The 16,277-nt window shown below is 44.7% G+C and overlaps 1 non-coding gene across 1 annotated transcript; it reads right to left on the reverse strand.

The window, feature by feature from the left end:
* Positions 1-15,035: 15,035 nt before the first annotated feature.
* Positions 15,036-15,107, reverse strand: TRNAP-UGG (transfer RNA proline (anticodon UGG)). The gene has a single exon. It is a non-coding gene; the product is annotated as a tRNA-Pro (tRNA).
* Between the last annotated feature and the right edge of the window lie 1,170 nt (positions 15,108-16,277).

The following is a 16,277-nucleotide window of genomic DNA, read 5'->3' on the forward strand; positions in this document are numbered from 1 at the left end:
GCTGTGGATTGCGCCTGTCACTACCTATGCAACTCGGCACAGCCTGAGGAGCTGACTAGCCTGAAGATAGAAAAACAAGCCTGACTTGCCTCCAGTACTGTTATGATAAGGTAATTCAGTACCACAATGGACATAGAAGTCAGAGCACATACAGTGACCTGACAATAACCCAAAAACATAGAACGAGCTCTGAGACGTGGGAACTCTGCTGACCGCAATCCCTAATCCTCTCCAACCACACTAGAGGCAGCCGTGGATTGCGCCTAACGCTCCCTATGCAACTCGGCACAGCCTGAGAAACTAGCTAGCCTGAAGATAGAAAATAAGCCTACCTTGCCTCAGAGAAATACCCCAAAGGAAAAGGCAGCCCCCACATATAATGACTGTGAGTTAAGATGAAAAAGACAAACGTAGAGATGAAATAGATTTAGCAAAGTGAGGCCCTACTTTCTGAACAGAGCGAGGATAGGAAAGGTAACTTTGCGGTCAACACAAAACCCTACAAACACCACGCAAAGGGGGCAAAAAGACCCTCCGTACCGAACTAACGGCACGGAGGTACACCCTCTGCGTCCCAGAGCTTCCAGCAAGCAAGAAAACAATATTAAGCAAGCTGGACAGAAAAAATAGCAAACAAAATAGCAAAAGCGGAACTTAGCTATGCAGAGCAGCAGGCCACAGGAACGATCCAGGAGGAAACAGGTCCAATACTAGAACATTGACTGGAGGCCAGGATCAAAGCACTAGGTGGAGTTAAATAGAGCAGCACCTAACGACCTCACTACATCACCTGAGGAAGGAAACTCAGAAGCCGCAGTACCACTCTCCTCCACCAACGGAAGCTCACAGAGAGAATCAGCCGAAGTACCACTTGTGACCACAGGAGGGAGCTCTGCCACAGAATTCACAACAGCTGGCTCCCAGTATTAAATGGTACTCATGTCTTTTGTCATTTCGAAGCCCTGATCACCGGCTCTTCTGATGTCAGCTGACATTACTCCTGCATCAAAGAAGATGTGTTTGGTGGCAAGGTAAGTATAACAATAGACAGTTTGGGAAAGAGGAGGTAGGGTGGAATATGAGAGAAGACAAAATTGGCAGGGAGGCTCAAATTGGGTGAGGAGACATGATGGGCAGGGAGCTGGGAATGTGTGAGGAAACAATAAGGGCAGGGAGGGTATATGTGAGGGGACAGTATTCGCAGGGTGGAATGTGTTAGGAAACAGTATGGGTGGTGAGGTGGGGCTAGGAATGTGTATGGAAGGGTGGGGCTGGGAAAAAGTATAGGCAAGAGGGATAGGAATGTGTGAGGAGACAGTATGGTAGGGGAGGCCGAGAATGTGTGAGGAGACTGCAAGGGTAGGATTACTTGTATTGTGTGAGGAGACAGTATGGGCAGGGGGCTTGTAATGTGTAAGGAGACAGTATTTGCAGGGGGGCTGGGAATGTGTGAGGAGACAGTGTCGGGGTCGTCACGACAATACCCTTCATCCACCAGTCATTCCAAATCAAGATAAGAGCACTGGTACCGGATAAGAATGAGTCAGACACAATGCTGGTTCAAACTCATTGCATGCTCGTGTGTAACGTCACAGCAACAACTGAACTTTATTTCCTGATACACAACATTACATGATCTATTGGGGGAAGGTGTGCAGAGGGCGGGGATAGGCGGGGTTTAAGCAATGTATCTAGTATTCAGTCCTTCTGGTTGGCTCTGACGTCATATGATGAATCTTCCTTTGTCCACATCTTGTTAAGTTTCGATTTCCAGAGAAATGATACTTGGCTTCTGGAATGTGTAACTTGTTCCTTCAGCCGAGTGAAAGTGGGGCAAAGGTGAATACTGGCAGCCATCTTAAATACAGTTAAATTTGCATTGGCAAGTATGAAGGGAAAAACTTATTGTTTCACAGCATAAGAATACATAAAAGTACAAAAGAGTATAAAGATATATATTTTTACCTTGACAACAGTATGGACGGGGGATGTGAGATGAGACAGTATGGGCAGAGGAGAATGTCTGATGAGATAGGACAGGAAGGGAGGAATGTGTTAGGAGACTATAGAGGTGAAGGGGCAGGCAATGTGCAGTATAAAGTAGGGGAGCTGGGAATCTGTGAGGAGACAGTATGGGCAGGAGAAGGCTGGGATTGTGTGAGGTGATGGGAATGTGTTAGAAGACAGTATGAGAGGGGGACTGAGAATGTGTGAGGACTGTCTCCATACTGATGGATGGGTGGGGAATGTGTGTGAGGAGAAAATATGGGCAGGAGTGAGTGTGTGAGGAGACTATGGGGTGAGGGGAATGTGTTAGGAGATAGTATGGGTGGTGGGGTGGGGCTAGGAATGTATAAGGAGAAAGTATGTGCAGGGGGACTGGGAATGTGTAGGAGAAAGTGTGGGCTGGGTATGTGTGAGGTGACAGTATGGGCATGTGGGCTGAGAATGTGTGATGAGAGATGGGCATGAGCAAATGTATGAAGAGACAGGATGGGTAGAGGGAATGTGTTAGGAGACAGATAATCTACCCAAACAGGTGAATGTGAGTTTTGGCAGATTCGATCATCTCTCCTTAGCCAAGCCTTACCAAAACTGTTCTGGAGTTTTATGGTCACATTTATTCTGGAACGAGAGTACAGCCTGATCCCAAAAAAAGTATAGGCAATAAAAATATCCTTATTTGCTCAGAACGTCATTGAGGTATGCTTCTTTTCTTGAATGTCCAGCTATTGTTCTAGATATACCCAACATTTTTCATAGAGTTAACAAAAGACGAGTGTGAATTCAAGTGAATTCCAGAATGCCAAACCTCATTTTGATACTATTAAAAGTGAACTGTGCTCAGCAACAACGTTGATGTACTTTGATCCAGTTTGGAGCAACGAAATGATAGTGGATGTTAGTCCAGTGAAGCGTTGGGCTATTTTAGCACAACACAAAGCCAATAATCCACCTATGAGCATCATTGTTACACCCGGTTCTTGCACTGCTCCCGAGGCAGCCCTTGGACCTCTGTGAGGTCCCTGCCTGTATCCTCGCTCTCGGTCTGTTCCTAGGCGTCCTGCTGCAGCTTCTCTCTCCCCCACTTCCTGGCATGCTACCAGAAGGCCTCCAGGGAAAATACTTAGGCCACGCACGTGCGTACCTCCGGTCTCTTAAAGGGACAGCGCACATTATTTGAAAATCTTAATTAACCAATGGCAGCGTACTGATTACTACTTCTGGCCCCTTTGTCATAGGGAGGGTGCCAGAGCAACGAGTATCTACTCTTGCTATTTCTGATTCTGTTCCTGTTCTGACTGCGCTGTAATAGCATTCCGTTTTGCACTCTGCTTATACTTTTTGTTTCCTCAAAATATCAGTGTCCAGTTGTTCGTCAATCCTAAGACGACTCCTGCACCTTTATACTCAAGTGCTATCCCGTTACGCCACCCTCCATCTGTACCCCTGGACTACACTAAAGGTGCCAGAGCCTGCTTCCTCCCATCTACCCAGAATCTGATTACCATCACCAGAGCCAGCTTCACATCTCATACCTGGTGTCCATTGGTCTACTCCAGCATCTCTGTTATATTTGCTTACCTGTTTGTCCCGCTGGGACAGCTGCCAAGTGTCCAGGGTCTAACTGGAGGTAGCACCTGTGTCCGCCAGGTATTCTACTCTGGTCCTGTTCGAGGGATCTTACTACGGATACCTGGGGCTCACTAGTTACACCCCCTTCGGAACCCCCCAGACCGAGATCCCGAGGTTCCACTCAAACAATAAAAAAAGAATGTGAACTTTATCACCTGTGCCTCCGCATTAATTCGTTACAATCATATTTTGCTGTAATGGCTTAACAATTATAGAAACAAAATAATTTCAACCTGAAAAGGAGAACTTTGCATCAGTAGAGATGAGTGGATCAGGGTCAACTCAGATTCGCCTGTTTGTGTAAACTTTTCCAGGAAATTTGATTTGCAGTGAAGTTATTCTATGCTAATTTAGCATCAGCTGTTTTGCTCTTGCTTCTCCCTAGACCAGGTACGGACTGGGGCTGAAATTCAGTCCTGGCATTTGAAATCACACAGGCCCATGTTGTCCCTGTCCCTATGAACCAGATGGGAGCCCTGGAACAGAAAGGTCAAGTCTCTTTTAACTTGGGTCCGGCTGACCCCAGTCCCCTTGCTCCAGGGACTCCGACATATACAGTGTCGCACGACAACCATTCGGGCCCATGGACCAGTCCTTCCCTGCTCTGGCTAGCCAAACAAGGGAAGTCTCTTAAAACACATGGCCCGTTGTCCAAGTCAGCAGCCCATTCAGTCCTGACCCAGCTCGCTCCTCGGGTCCTCCTGCACAAGTTCTCCCCCTCCTTCCTTTTAGTGGATTACAGGCCCCAAACACAAGTGGGCTGCTTTATCAAGGAACAGTTCAAGGTAACATTCAGGGCACATGTAGGTAAGATGTAGGGTTAAAACAATACAGTCCTTAAAGCAACTGCACACTCAGTCCATGGTAATACACCCTTTCAGGGCTCCAGTCCTGTAATCCAGCATGGGATGCGGAAACATGCGGAAATGAAACTTGGATGAGGAAAGGGGAAAACAAAAACAACAGTCCTGCATTTGTGACCATTTGGGTCACCCACAACACTCAATCCTGATTTCGTCTAGGACTTCCGGCCCTCTCAGAGATGCGGAAAAGTCTCTTTCATCTATCAGGTGCACAACATTTTTTCTTGTTGAACAGGGCCACATCACTTAATGCAAGGCAGCTGAGTAGCCGTATTCAGGCCCTGCACCACTATGTACGTGTGGCCTGAAGATCTACTGGAGTATGACTCATCACTGTTCCTCTGGCTTCTTTCTTCCGGCAACGGCCAGCTCAGCAAAATTGGAGCCTCTTGTGCCCGTGACACAGCTGTAGCCACCAATTTCATTGATGGCGCCTCTGCTCTCTGGGTTTCTGTGCCCTATCCCACTTGTACCCACCTGATGAACTTGGACTGATTAGTAAAAGATTGTCTGTTTTAAAGAACTTGATGTCCCATGCATTGTGTGCGGCAGTGTAAATCATGTACCGAGGGTATTATTCAGGATACAGCGGAGTCATAGACGAGAAAATAACTAATTTCCATACAGCCTACCATCAGTGACTATTTTACTTATAAACAAAGAAAACACATTAAACATTTTGCCAGAGGGCTATCTCTACTGTACTGGACAGCTTGGCTCCCAAGAGAACTGTTTCTGCTATTTACTCTATGGGAATTTACCTGTTGGCGTGCCCGTCTGAACCGGCTGCCATTACCTTATTACACCCTGAGAGCAAATTGGTTTAGTTGAGTGCAAAGTACAGTCTGGCCTGCGGTCTAGCACAGTGGTTCACAATCTTAAAATATATACATTTCTATTTCTAGTTCTCCACCAAATCTTCCCCTCCATCCCTGTATAATCTCAAGAAACTAAAGGAAAAGAGCTCGACTGTATGGAGAATATGACATAATTAACCAAACATATATACTGTATATACATCAGCGAGGGGGCCATGGACAAAGTCTATCGGAGCCGAATCACCACTCCACTCAACAATCAACAATGTCCCACAGAGAGACTCCTCTTCCAGCAGAACATAGAGGAAAACACCAGTCCTTTCTGGAGTTCACTGTGTGCTATGTCAGCACCTATATGTAGCATAGCACCTTTAGTTACTGAACAGCTTGAAAACGTAGTGACAAATCTAGGGTTGCTATCCATTGATTCTGGTAGGAAAATGTGACCCTTAGAGCCAATATACCTAACTAACTATCTAAAGGCTTAGATGCGGCTTTGTATCGATTGGCACCAAAATATATTGTGTTGTATGCACGTTTACTTACTGCGGTGTTGCAGTGGGCTTTTAATGTTTCTTACCGCCGAGTGGGCCGCGAACGACACAATCAGGACACAAAGATGGATGTGGGGGTGCACGCGAGCATCCCCGAAGCAAAGCATCCGAAGATAAGCATTGATCAAAAGGCAGTTATTCCATGGCAAGGAATTAACATCCATCTTCTCTCTTCACACAGGTACAACCTCCCACCACTGCTTGCTGTCGCATCTGCTGCAATAGACTCTAATAGTACAACCTCCCACTTCTGCTTGTTGTCGCATTCGCTGCAATAGACTCTAATGGTACAACCTCCCACCTCTGCTTGCTGTCTGTCATCTGCCACTTTACCATCTAGCAACATATTTTAATGTGCCTGCTTAATAATGGTATAATTAATTTGTTGCATTGTACATTTTACTCACTGTCTGATGTATATCCATGACTGTGGTCACTCTAGATATTATCTGGTGGAAGGTGTTATAGCATATAGATGTTGCCAGCCCCAATGTCTTTGATCATCTAACTACCCCCTGGTGTGCTGGCCCCAGCTGCCAAATTATCCCCAAACAGTTCCCATAATCCATCTCTTCTGACCCTGCATTCTGGACTATAAATTTAGAAACATCCTTAGGGGTGCACGCATGTGGGGGTGCACGTGAGCATCCCCGAAGCAAAACATCCCGAAGATAAGCATCGATTGAAAGGCAGTTATTCCATGGCAGTTAGTCAGGGCAGGAGTCAGGTAACCCACACTCTGCTCTCTCTTCCATCCATGTGCTTTATTCCTATCCTCCTATGTTCCCTTGCCATCCACGTTCAACGCTCAATCCCCTCTCCATCACGACTCATATGCATCAGCCCCTCTCTCCTTCCCTCTCACATGTACATGCACTTCTCACCTTCCTATAAAACCTCAGCCCATCTTGCCCATACACACTGCACAAAAAAACTTTATACAATTCCAATACCTACTTGCTTTTTATCTTCCTACTCCTACTGATTTCAGGGGACATCTCCCCCAACCCTGGTTCACCATCCCCCAACCTCAACCCCTATCCTACCTCGTATCATAGCCACACTAATCTTATTAATATTACTTCCACCCCTTCATATCTTTCTTTTAATTGTGCCCTTTGGAATCCACGGTCTGTATGCAACAAACTTCGTTTTCTGCACAATTACTTTCTGAACAACTCTCAGAATTTGTTGGCCCCACTGACACCTGGATTCAGGATTATGACACTGTCTCCCCTGCTGCCATTTCTCATGGTGGCCTACAATTCTCCCATTCCCTGAGACCCACAAACAGACATGGTGGTGGAGTCGGCATACTCCTGTCCCCACAATGCCTTCCAGGTCATCCCCCCAGTTCCATCACTCTCATTCCCTTCTTTTGAGGTCCACACCATCAGGCTCTTTCATCCCCTCTCCCTCGGTGTAGCGGTCATATACCAGCCCCAGGCTCACCAACCCACTTCCTGGTCCATTTCTCTGCCTGGCTGCCGCATTTTATGTCCTCAGAACTCCCAACCCTTATCCTGGGAGACTTCAACATCCCCATAAACAGCCCCACTTCCACATTTGCATCCCAGCTTCTATCACTAACCACTTCTCTCGGCCTCTCACAGCTCTCAACCTCTGAAACACACAATGACGGTAACACCTTTGACCTAGTCTTCACCTGGCTCTGCTCAATCTCCTACCTAGATAACTCACTGCTTCCCCTCTCTGACCATAACATTCTCTCCTTCACACTCACAATTCCTCGCCCACCCCAGCACACTCCTGCCTACCACACATTCAGAAATCTACAAGCCATTAACCCTCATACACTTTCAGACTCCTTACACTCATCGCTGTCTCCAATCTCCTCTTTTTCCTGTCCTGATATGACTGTACATCACTACAATGATACTCTTAGAAGCACCCTGGACCAAGTAGCGCCCCTCATCCTCAGAACTTCCAAACACAAAACAGTAAAACAGCCCTGGCTCACATCGCAAACTCGGCTTTTCCAGTGATGCTCTAGAAGTGCTGAACGCTTATGGAGGAAAACTCGCACATCAGAAGACTTCGAACACTTCAAATTTATGCTAATAACCTATAATTCTGCCCTGCACCTCACCAAACAGACCTACTTCACCACCCTGATCTCCTCACTATCCTACAACCCCAAGAAACTTTTTGACACCTTTCACTCCCTCCTCAGGCCAAAAGAACAAGCCCCTATCACAGACATTTGTGCTGATGACCTGGCCTCCCACTTTATAGAGAAAATAGAAAATATCCATCAGGAAATCCGCTCCCAGCCACCAAGTGCAGTGACTCCCATCCCTCCCTGCATTTCCCCTGGTGGCTCACTCTCCACATTTGATCCTATCACAGAAGAAGAAGACTCCAGGCTTCTCTCTTCTTCTCGTCCACTACATGCACTACTGACCCCATTCCCACACACCTCCTCATGTCGCGCTCTCCAGTCATCACAACTCACCTAACTACAATCTTTAATCTCTCCCTGTCCTCTGGCATTTTCCTCTACCCCTTCAAACACTCTATCATTACTACATTACTAAAGAAACTCTCTCTCGATCCATCCTGCACAAATAACTACAGACCAGTCTCCAATCTCCCCTTCATCTCTAAACTCTTGGAGCGCCTGGTCTACTCCCACCTTACCAGTTACCTCTCCACTCACTCCCTCCTAGAACCTTCACAGTCCAGCTTCCAACCCCTACATTTGACAGAACCTGCACTCATCAAAGTGACCAATGACCTTCTGACAGCAAAGTGTAACGGTGACCACTCTCTGCTCATTCTTCTCGACCTTTCAACACTGTTGACCACCCTCTCCTACTCTCTAGGCTCCAGTCACTAGGCAATAAGGACACTGCTCTCTCCTGGTTCTCTTCCTATCTTTCTTACCGCTCCTTCAGTGTATCGTTCATTGTTTTCACTTCGTCCCCTCTTCCTCTCACTGTTGGGGTACCTCAGGGCTCAGTCCTTGGCCCCCTTCTGTTCTCCCTCTACATGGCCCCAATTGGACAGACCATCAGCAAATTTGGCTTTCATCTTTACGCTGATGACACACAACTATACACGTCATCCCCCCTTACCCCCGCTGTACTACAGAACGCCTGTGACTGTCTGTCCACAGTCTCCAACATCATGTCCGCCCTCTGTCTGAAACTCAACCTCTCCAAAACTGAACTTCTTCTGCCCCCGCCATCTACTAACCTCCCTAAACGGGACGTTTCCCTTTCCGTGGGTGGCACCATAATAACACTCCAGCAGCAGGTGGGTGTCTGGGTGTTATGTTTGACTCCGATCTCTCCTTCACACCCCATATACAATCTCTTGCCCGCTCTTGCCGCTTACACCTAAAGAACACCTCTCCAATCTATCCTTAATGCAGCAGCCAGGGTCATCTACCTGGCTAATCGGTATTCAGATGCAGCCGCTCTTCGTCAGTCATTACACTGGCTGCCCATTCATTATAGGATCAAATTCAAAGTACTTGTTCTCACCCACAAAGCTCTTCACAGTGCAGCACCCCCTTACATCTCCTCCCTTATTTCTGTCTATCGGCCTAGCCGACCGCTGCGCTCTGCAAATGACTTTTGACTAACCTCTGCACTATTCTGTACCTCCCACTCCAGTCTCCAAGACTTCTTCCGCGCTGCACCAATCCTCTGGAATACTATACTCCAAGAAATTAGGACCATTCACAATTTGCATAATTTTAGGCGTGCCCTCAAAACATAGTTGTTCAGAGCAGCCTATCATGTTCCCTAATAAAAGTCATTTTATGTTTGTGTGTGTGTAGCCCAATCATTACTTCCATCTATCCCTCACCCCCTGAAGATGGCTGGATCATCATTGTAAATACATCATTGTAAATAAGCTCCTGGACTTTGTATCTCCCCCACCTCATAGTAGATTGTAAGCTCTCACGAGCAGGGTCATCTTATCTATCTATATAATCGTCTAAGGGGTACTTCCGTCTGTTTGTCTGTCACGGAATCCCGCATCGCTGATTGGTTGTGGCCAGCCGTAACCAATCAGCGACAGGCTTAGTCCGGCCGCGAATTGGCCTCTCACTACTCTCCTCCAGTCAGTGCCCCCTCCCTACTCCCTTCCAGTCAGCGGCAGTGTGTCGCCCCATCCCGGACCAATTTTTTACTATTGATGCTGGCTATGCAGCATCAATAGTAAAAAGATATTACCGTATGTTAAAAATAATTTAAAAAAATTAAAAATCATGCTATTCTCACCTTCCGTCGCCTCCGTAGCTTTCCCGCTCCTCGCGATGCGGCCGGCAGCTTCTGTTCCCAGAGATGCATTGCGAAATTACCCAGATGACTTAGCGATCTCCCCTGCTCAAGATGGTCGCTGCTCTCACAGTCGCACTTCAGTTTTCTAAATGACGCTGGGGGCGGTCCAAACTGGTTTTTCTCCCTGTGTGCCAACTGACATACAGGTGACAGTCATATGAATCTGCAAACCACTACCATCTAGTGGCCAAAATACCATTAATTATAAAAAAAAACAAATCTATTGAAAATAAGTCCACAGATTATTCAGAACTGAGTATAATTACATTTGTCTTCAATTGTACAGTCCTGGTAAGCCAACACACTTCTCACAGCAGCTCCTGAGAACAGAAGTCTAATTATACGCAGGAGGATTCTGCACATGTGAGCGCAAGGTCTTGGCACACACCGTGATATTATAACACTGTGACATTACAGCATGAGCAGTAGCTCACAGAAAATCAAGCAAGAACCAGACGGGTGATGTGGAGGGGCTGGAGAGGGGAGTGGTAAAGTGAATAGAAGGATATTTTAATATGTTGATAGACTTTTTTGGATCAGAAAATTGGCTGCCACCAGACACCACTTTGCTGGATCCATGCAAAAGCAGATTTCAAGGAACATTTTGGCAACTGTGGGTTTTTGCAAAATTTGAGTAGCATTCAATTTACTTGCTCATCTCTACTTAGCAGGTATTTGAGCATTTCCTTCTTTTTCACCAAGGAATTCTTGTCACCATTGTTACAGCTCACTAACTTCTCTCCTTCATGTTTGGAATCCCAAGAACGAAGATGTTAGCAAGCTTTAAATGGTGGAGTCTGTGACTTTAAGACTATTTAATTTATTTATCAAGACAGGTGATTTTCTCGGCTGTCTTGATGAAGAGCCATGATGAGTGGCATACGCCATGATGAGTGGCAGAACTAAGAGAAACTACCGTGAAACCATAACATTTTTGTGCAACTCAGATTTGCACCAACATTTCGTGACTTTTAAAAGCAATTTTGGCAAAATTGCTTTCATAAATTAAGACTACAAAATTGTTCATACGGCCTGGAAAATATAGCAATCATGCTGACTACATTTCAAAACATCCCACAGAAGTAAATCAAAGTACCTAATGATCACCTGAATAATATATCAATTTGGTCACAGAACATCCAGTACCAAAATCACTTTCAGATGATCATTTTGTGACAGAGATTGCAAATGACAAGACACTCTGTATCTTAGTGAAAATGATCCAGAATGGAAAATGGCATGAGATTCAGAGAGCAAAATTTTCCAGATCTTAAAATAAACCTCAAAGAGCTACAATAATTCTCAAGTGCTATAAAAGTGTCAGTCTCTGAGGAACATCTCATTCTCCGAGAAACCAAATTGTTTGATCCTAAGACCTTGTGTACGTCAGTAATACAGATTGCTCCAGAAGATCATCTGTCATTTAATCTGTCAACAGAGAAACTTCTTTGGTAGAAAGTAAGGTTCTGGATCATGGATCAGTTGGAAAAAGTTCTGGTAAAACACTGTTCAGCTTATCAACTAATTACCCCTTCAAGACCTGAGCCCTTACAAATGTCTCCCCTACCTTCAGTACATTTGTATGGGCAGAAGTAGTAGTTGATATTTTCTGTCCACGGCCTAGTGGGCAATATACGAGCGGGTCCCGGAGTTCACTGTGCATGCTTTGGGGCCTATTCGCCACCAGAAGTCCTGGCCTAGAGTGAACATCGGGCCAAAGAGGTGAGGCAAAAAAGGGGCAGAGGACTGGACAGCAGGCAGGAGAAGCGGGGATGTCTGGAAAGGTGAGAGGTGAGATGAGTATGCTTTTTTCTTTTTAACCATTTCCCAGTCACTTACCTCTCCAGTCATCCGCAATGCTCTTTGCACGGTGTCTGAACCTTCACGCCTCTACTACACTGCATCTCCAGCCCGATGTTGACACTAGACCAGGGCTTACAGCCACAAGCAGGCCACTGCTTATGCTCTGGGCCGAACTTGTAGCCAGAAGTTACAGCCTAGAGTGAACAACAAACTGGAGATGCGATGCAGTGGAGGACCGAGCAGCATGAACAGGCGAATTTGAAATTTTTTACCTGATCCGCTCAACTCTAGCTCCTACGTTTTGCATACAAAAATAGTAGATGACGATGGATATTTTTTGTGCACTGACTTGCTCTCTTGTAACCATGAATAAAAAAAAACAGAATTAAATTAATCAAATCAGCACTGTTAAAAAAAGGTACAGAACTGCCCATATAAAATATCAAATATTTATTGATTACCAATACAATTATAAAATTACCGTATACATAATTATATTAGAACAATTAGAATTTTTTTAAAATATTTTTTATTGTGGACAAAGACATGTATAGTGAAGGACACAAGACAAAAAGAAGGTCCAACCCAATTGCATATATAATCGGACTGGGAAGTCATAGACCATAATCTATATTGTAGCACTATCACATTACCAAGGGTATAATTAAAAGTGAAAGAAAGTATATTATCACTATCTCCCTATGTATACAACCAAGGTGTAGATAGAGCAAATCTAATACAAAAATAGCATCTCACACAAAAACGTCCATGCAGTAGGTCAGACCATGCAACACTCTTGTAACCAGTAGCTTTTAGTCACCATGTCCAAATCAAATGTCATGTTTTTTTTAATCTGGTTTTACTGTATTTGGCTTTTGGTTGGTTGTATCCTCTAGTGTATGACCCCGCAGAATACTATGTAAGGCTTTAGTCACACATCAGTATTTCTGATTAACATTTCATCAATTTATCTACGCCAAAACCAGTATATAGTGTGGACAGGAAATATCAAATGGGGACAGGAAACAACAAGAAGGGACAGGATAATGCTAGTGGGGACTGGAAAGTGCAAGTCTGAAAAGGAAACAGGAATATTTGGACAGCTTTATGATGATGGGGAAAAAAAGATCTGAATATGCAAATTCTAATAATACAAGGTGCTGAGTGCTGTCACGGTCTTTAGTAATGAAGAGGGGCCCAAAACTGTCCCTGGAACTGGGAACCTAACTATCCCTGTCCCTGGGGTACTCTTGAAGGTAGAGAGGCCTGGGTCTCTTACCTTACTATACTCCTGATAAACCCTGATCTGTCCCCTCCTCCAGCCCCATGAGGCATGGAACAGAATGTAAGGTAAACAAGACACAAAGACAAAACAGGGATAACAGAAAACCACTATCATACACAAGCACTCACCAAAAGTAGGGAGGAGGATAAGGACAGAGAGGAACAAACTAAATAGGAATACAGGGTAGGAGATAAACTCTCACATATAACAGAAAACAACAGATCACTACTATTACAACTCGATTCCAACTACTCAGCTTTAGCACTTTGCAGAGGAAGACGAATCTTTCACTGGCAAGGACTAAATGCCCAGAGCCAGTATATATAGAGGGAGTAAATGATAAGCAGTTGCAGATGAGAACAACCAGGCTGTATGGTCTTAGCCAGCATGGAAAGAGCCATTAACCGTCTCAGCACTGAAGGAAAGGAAATCCATTTAAAATAGGACATGAATCACACCATCTCTAAAGAGGACTGAAATTCATTATCCCACGTGACCTTTTAACTCCTGGTCTTCCAGGTGGACGAGACAGCCTTGTGACACTGAGTGCCTGTATTTCATGAAGATATCTCAGCACAAACCAGACATTAATTATGAATATTTGATTGAACTTATTATCTTGTAATTCCAAACTCAGTTTCTTCTGGAGTGAATATCAAGCAGCACCGAAAGTTGTCTCAGGATAACAAAAATGCTACTGTAAGTATTTATCTCCATTACATACAGAAGCATTATCAGTAATTGTGTTTTTCCTTTTCACATATAATTTTCTGAGAGAAATACTTCATTTTCTGGAACAATTTCAAAGGTGCCAATACTTTCGACCATGACTGTATCAGGATACAATCTTGTTTTGTGTTTGGTGCAGACATGATGATTTCTAAAACAAATTGTTTTTTTTTTTGGAATCAATTTGTGTCTTTACCATGCAAGCTAAAGAAAATGTATGTGAAAATGAATGCTCTACATTGAAAAAACAACATAATCTTGTAGTTATGATACTTTTTAATATATTTCGTTAAAAAGTATCATAACTGCAAGATTATCTTGTTTTTCTCCTTGAGAGCATTTATTTTCACAGACATTTTCTATAGTTTGCATGGAAAATACATACATTGATTCCAAAAAAGCATTTATTTTAGAAATCATAATGTCTGCATCAAGCATGAAAAAATATTGTATCCTGATACAGTCATGGATAAAAGTGTTGGCACTCGTGAAATTGCTCCAGAAATAGTAACATAGTAACATAGTTAGTAAGGCCGAAAAAAGACATTTGTCCATCCAGTTCAGCCTATATTCCATCATAATAAATACCCAGATCTACGTCCTTCTACAGAACCTAATAATTGTATGATACAATATTGTTCTGCTCCAGGAAGACATCCAGGCCTCTCTTGAACCCCTCGACTGAGTTCGCCATCACCACCTCCTCAGGCAAGCAATTCCAGATTCTCACTGCCCTAACAGTAAAGAATCCTCTTCTATGTTGGTGGAAAAACCTTCTCTCCTCCAGACGCAAAGAATGCCCCCTTGTGCCCGTTACCTTCCTTGGTATAAACAGATCCTCAGCGAGATATTTGTATTGTCCCCTTATATACTTATACATGGTTATTAGATCGCCCCTCAGTCATCTTTTTTCTAGACTAATAGTAACATAGTTAGTAAGGCCGAAAAAAGACAAAAATCCATGCGATGGACCAGCCTGCAGGAGGAAGCACAGCATGCAAGAGACCTGCGTCAAAGCTTTCCACAAGCATGGGCTCGTCCGGGATTTGAACCCGGGACCTCTCGCACCCAAAGCGAGAATCATACCCCTAGACCAACGAGCCAGTGACGGAGATGAAGTATTTATCTCAGAAAATTAATGGAATTACACGTTTTGTTACACACATGTTTATTTCCTATTTGTGCATTTAAACAACATAAAAACAGAGGAAAAATGGCAAATTAGATATAATTTCACACAAAAAAATGGCCCAGACAAAATTGTTGGCACCCTCAACTTAATATTAGATTGCACACCCTCTGGATTAAACAACTACAACCAATTGCTTCCCATAATCATCCACAAGCTTCTTACACCTCTTAACAGGACCACTCCTCTTTTGCAAACCCGACTATCTCAACAGTCGAGTCGAGTGGAATCGGCCGATTATCGCGAAAAGTCGGGGATCGACCGAAACACGAAACCCAATGCAAGTCAATGGGGGAGCATAGTCAGCAGTGAGTGGAGGCCAGGAAAACCCCCATTTTAATGGCAAAAACATCCATTCTTGTTACTGAAGCTTGTCAATCTTAATTTACCTTATAATAATAGTAAGGCATTGGAAATTGGGGGTCATTTGTCTAAAGTTGTGGGGGATAGGGCTGGTTCAAGTATTTAGTGGGCCCAGGTAATCTGGGCCACCTCAGGGCAGTGGAGCAGGGAGAGGTAAGTATTTAAACTTTGCAAGTGCTGTGATCCTGAGCAAGCAGGGGGGGCCCACTCGTTGGCATTGGCACTGGCACAGGGCCCCTCAAAGTATGGCGGTGTGTTTGCACGGCGGGGGCGCCTCCCACCGGCAGCGACACTTTTACGTACTATGAGGGGCCCTGCGCCAGTGACGTCTCCAACGAGTATTCCTCCCCCACCTGATGAAGGAACCTGCACTTTCATCTGCACCTTCCTCTTTGTCCCCGTGTAAGGTGGTATGGTATGCGGGAAGAGGAACCTGACTTTCAGCAGGGTCACAATCTTGCTGTGTAGCGTGCACGGGGAATGTTGCGTTATGGGTCAATGTACCAGCAGACTCATCTATCACTGGCTGGGCAATGGGCAGGATGAGGAGGAAACACTGATATAGGCCCAAAGAATAAAGTGGGCTAAATGCAGTTCAAAATTGGTAACAGGACTAACCAGGGGGCATTGCTTTGTTCAGTGGAGGACAACTGTAATGAGAGGCTGACACAGAGAGTAGGCCCAAATCAGTAAGTAGTCTAAATGCAGTTCAAAATTGGCA

Source organism: Ranitomeya imitator, chromosome 2, assembly GCF_032444005.1.
Source record: "Ranitomeya imitator isolate aRanImi1 chromosome 2, aRanImi1.pri, whole genome shotgun sequence".
In the NCBI taxonomy this organism is placed as follows: domain Eukaryota; kingdom Metazoa; phylum Chordata; class Amphibia; order Anura; family Dendrobatidae; genus Ranitomeya; species Ranitomeya imitator.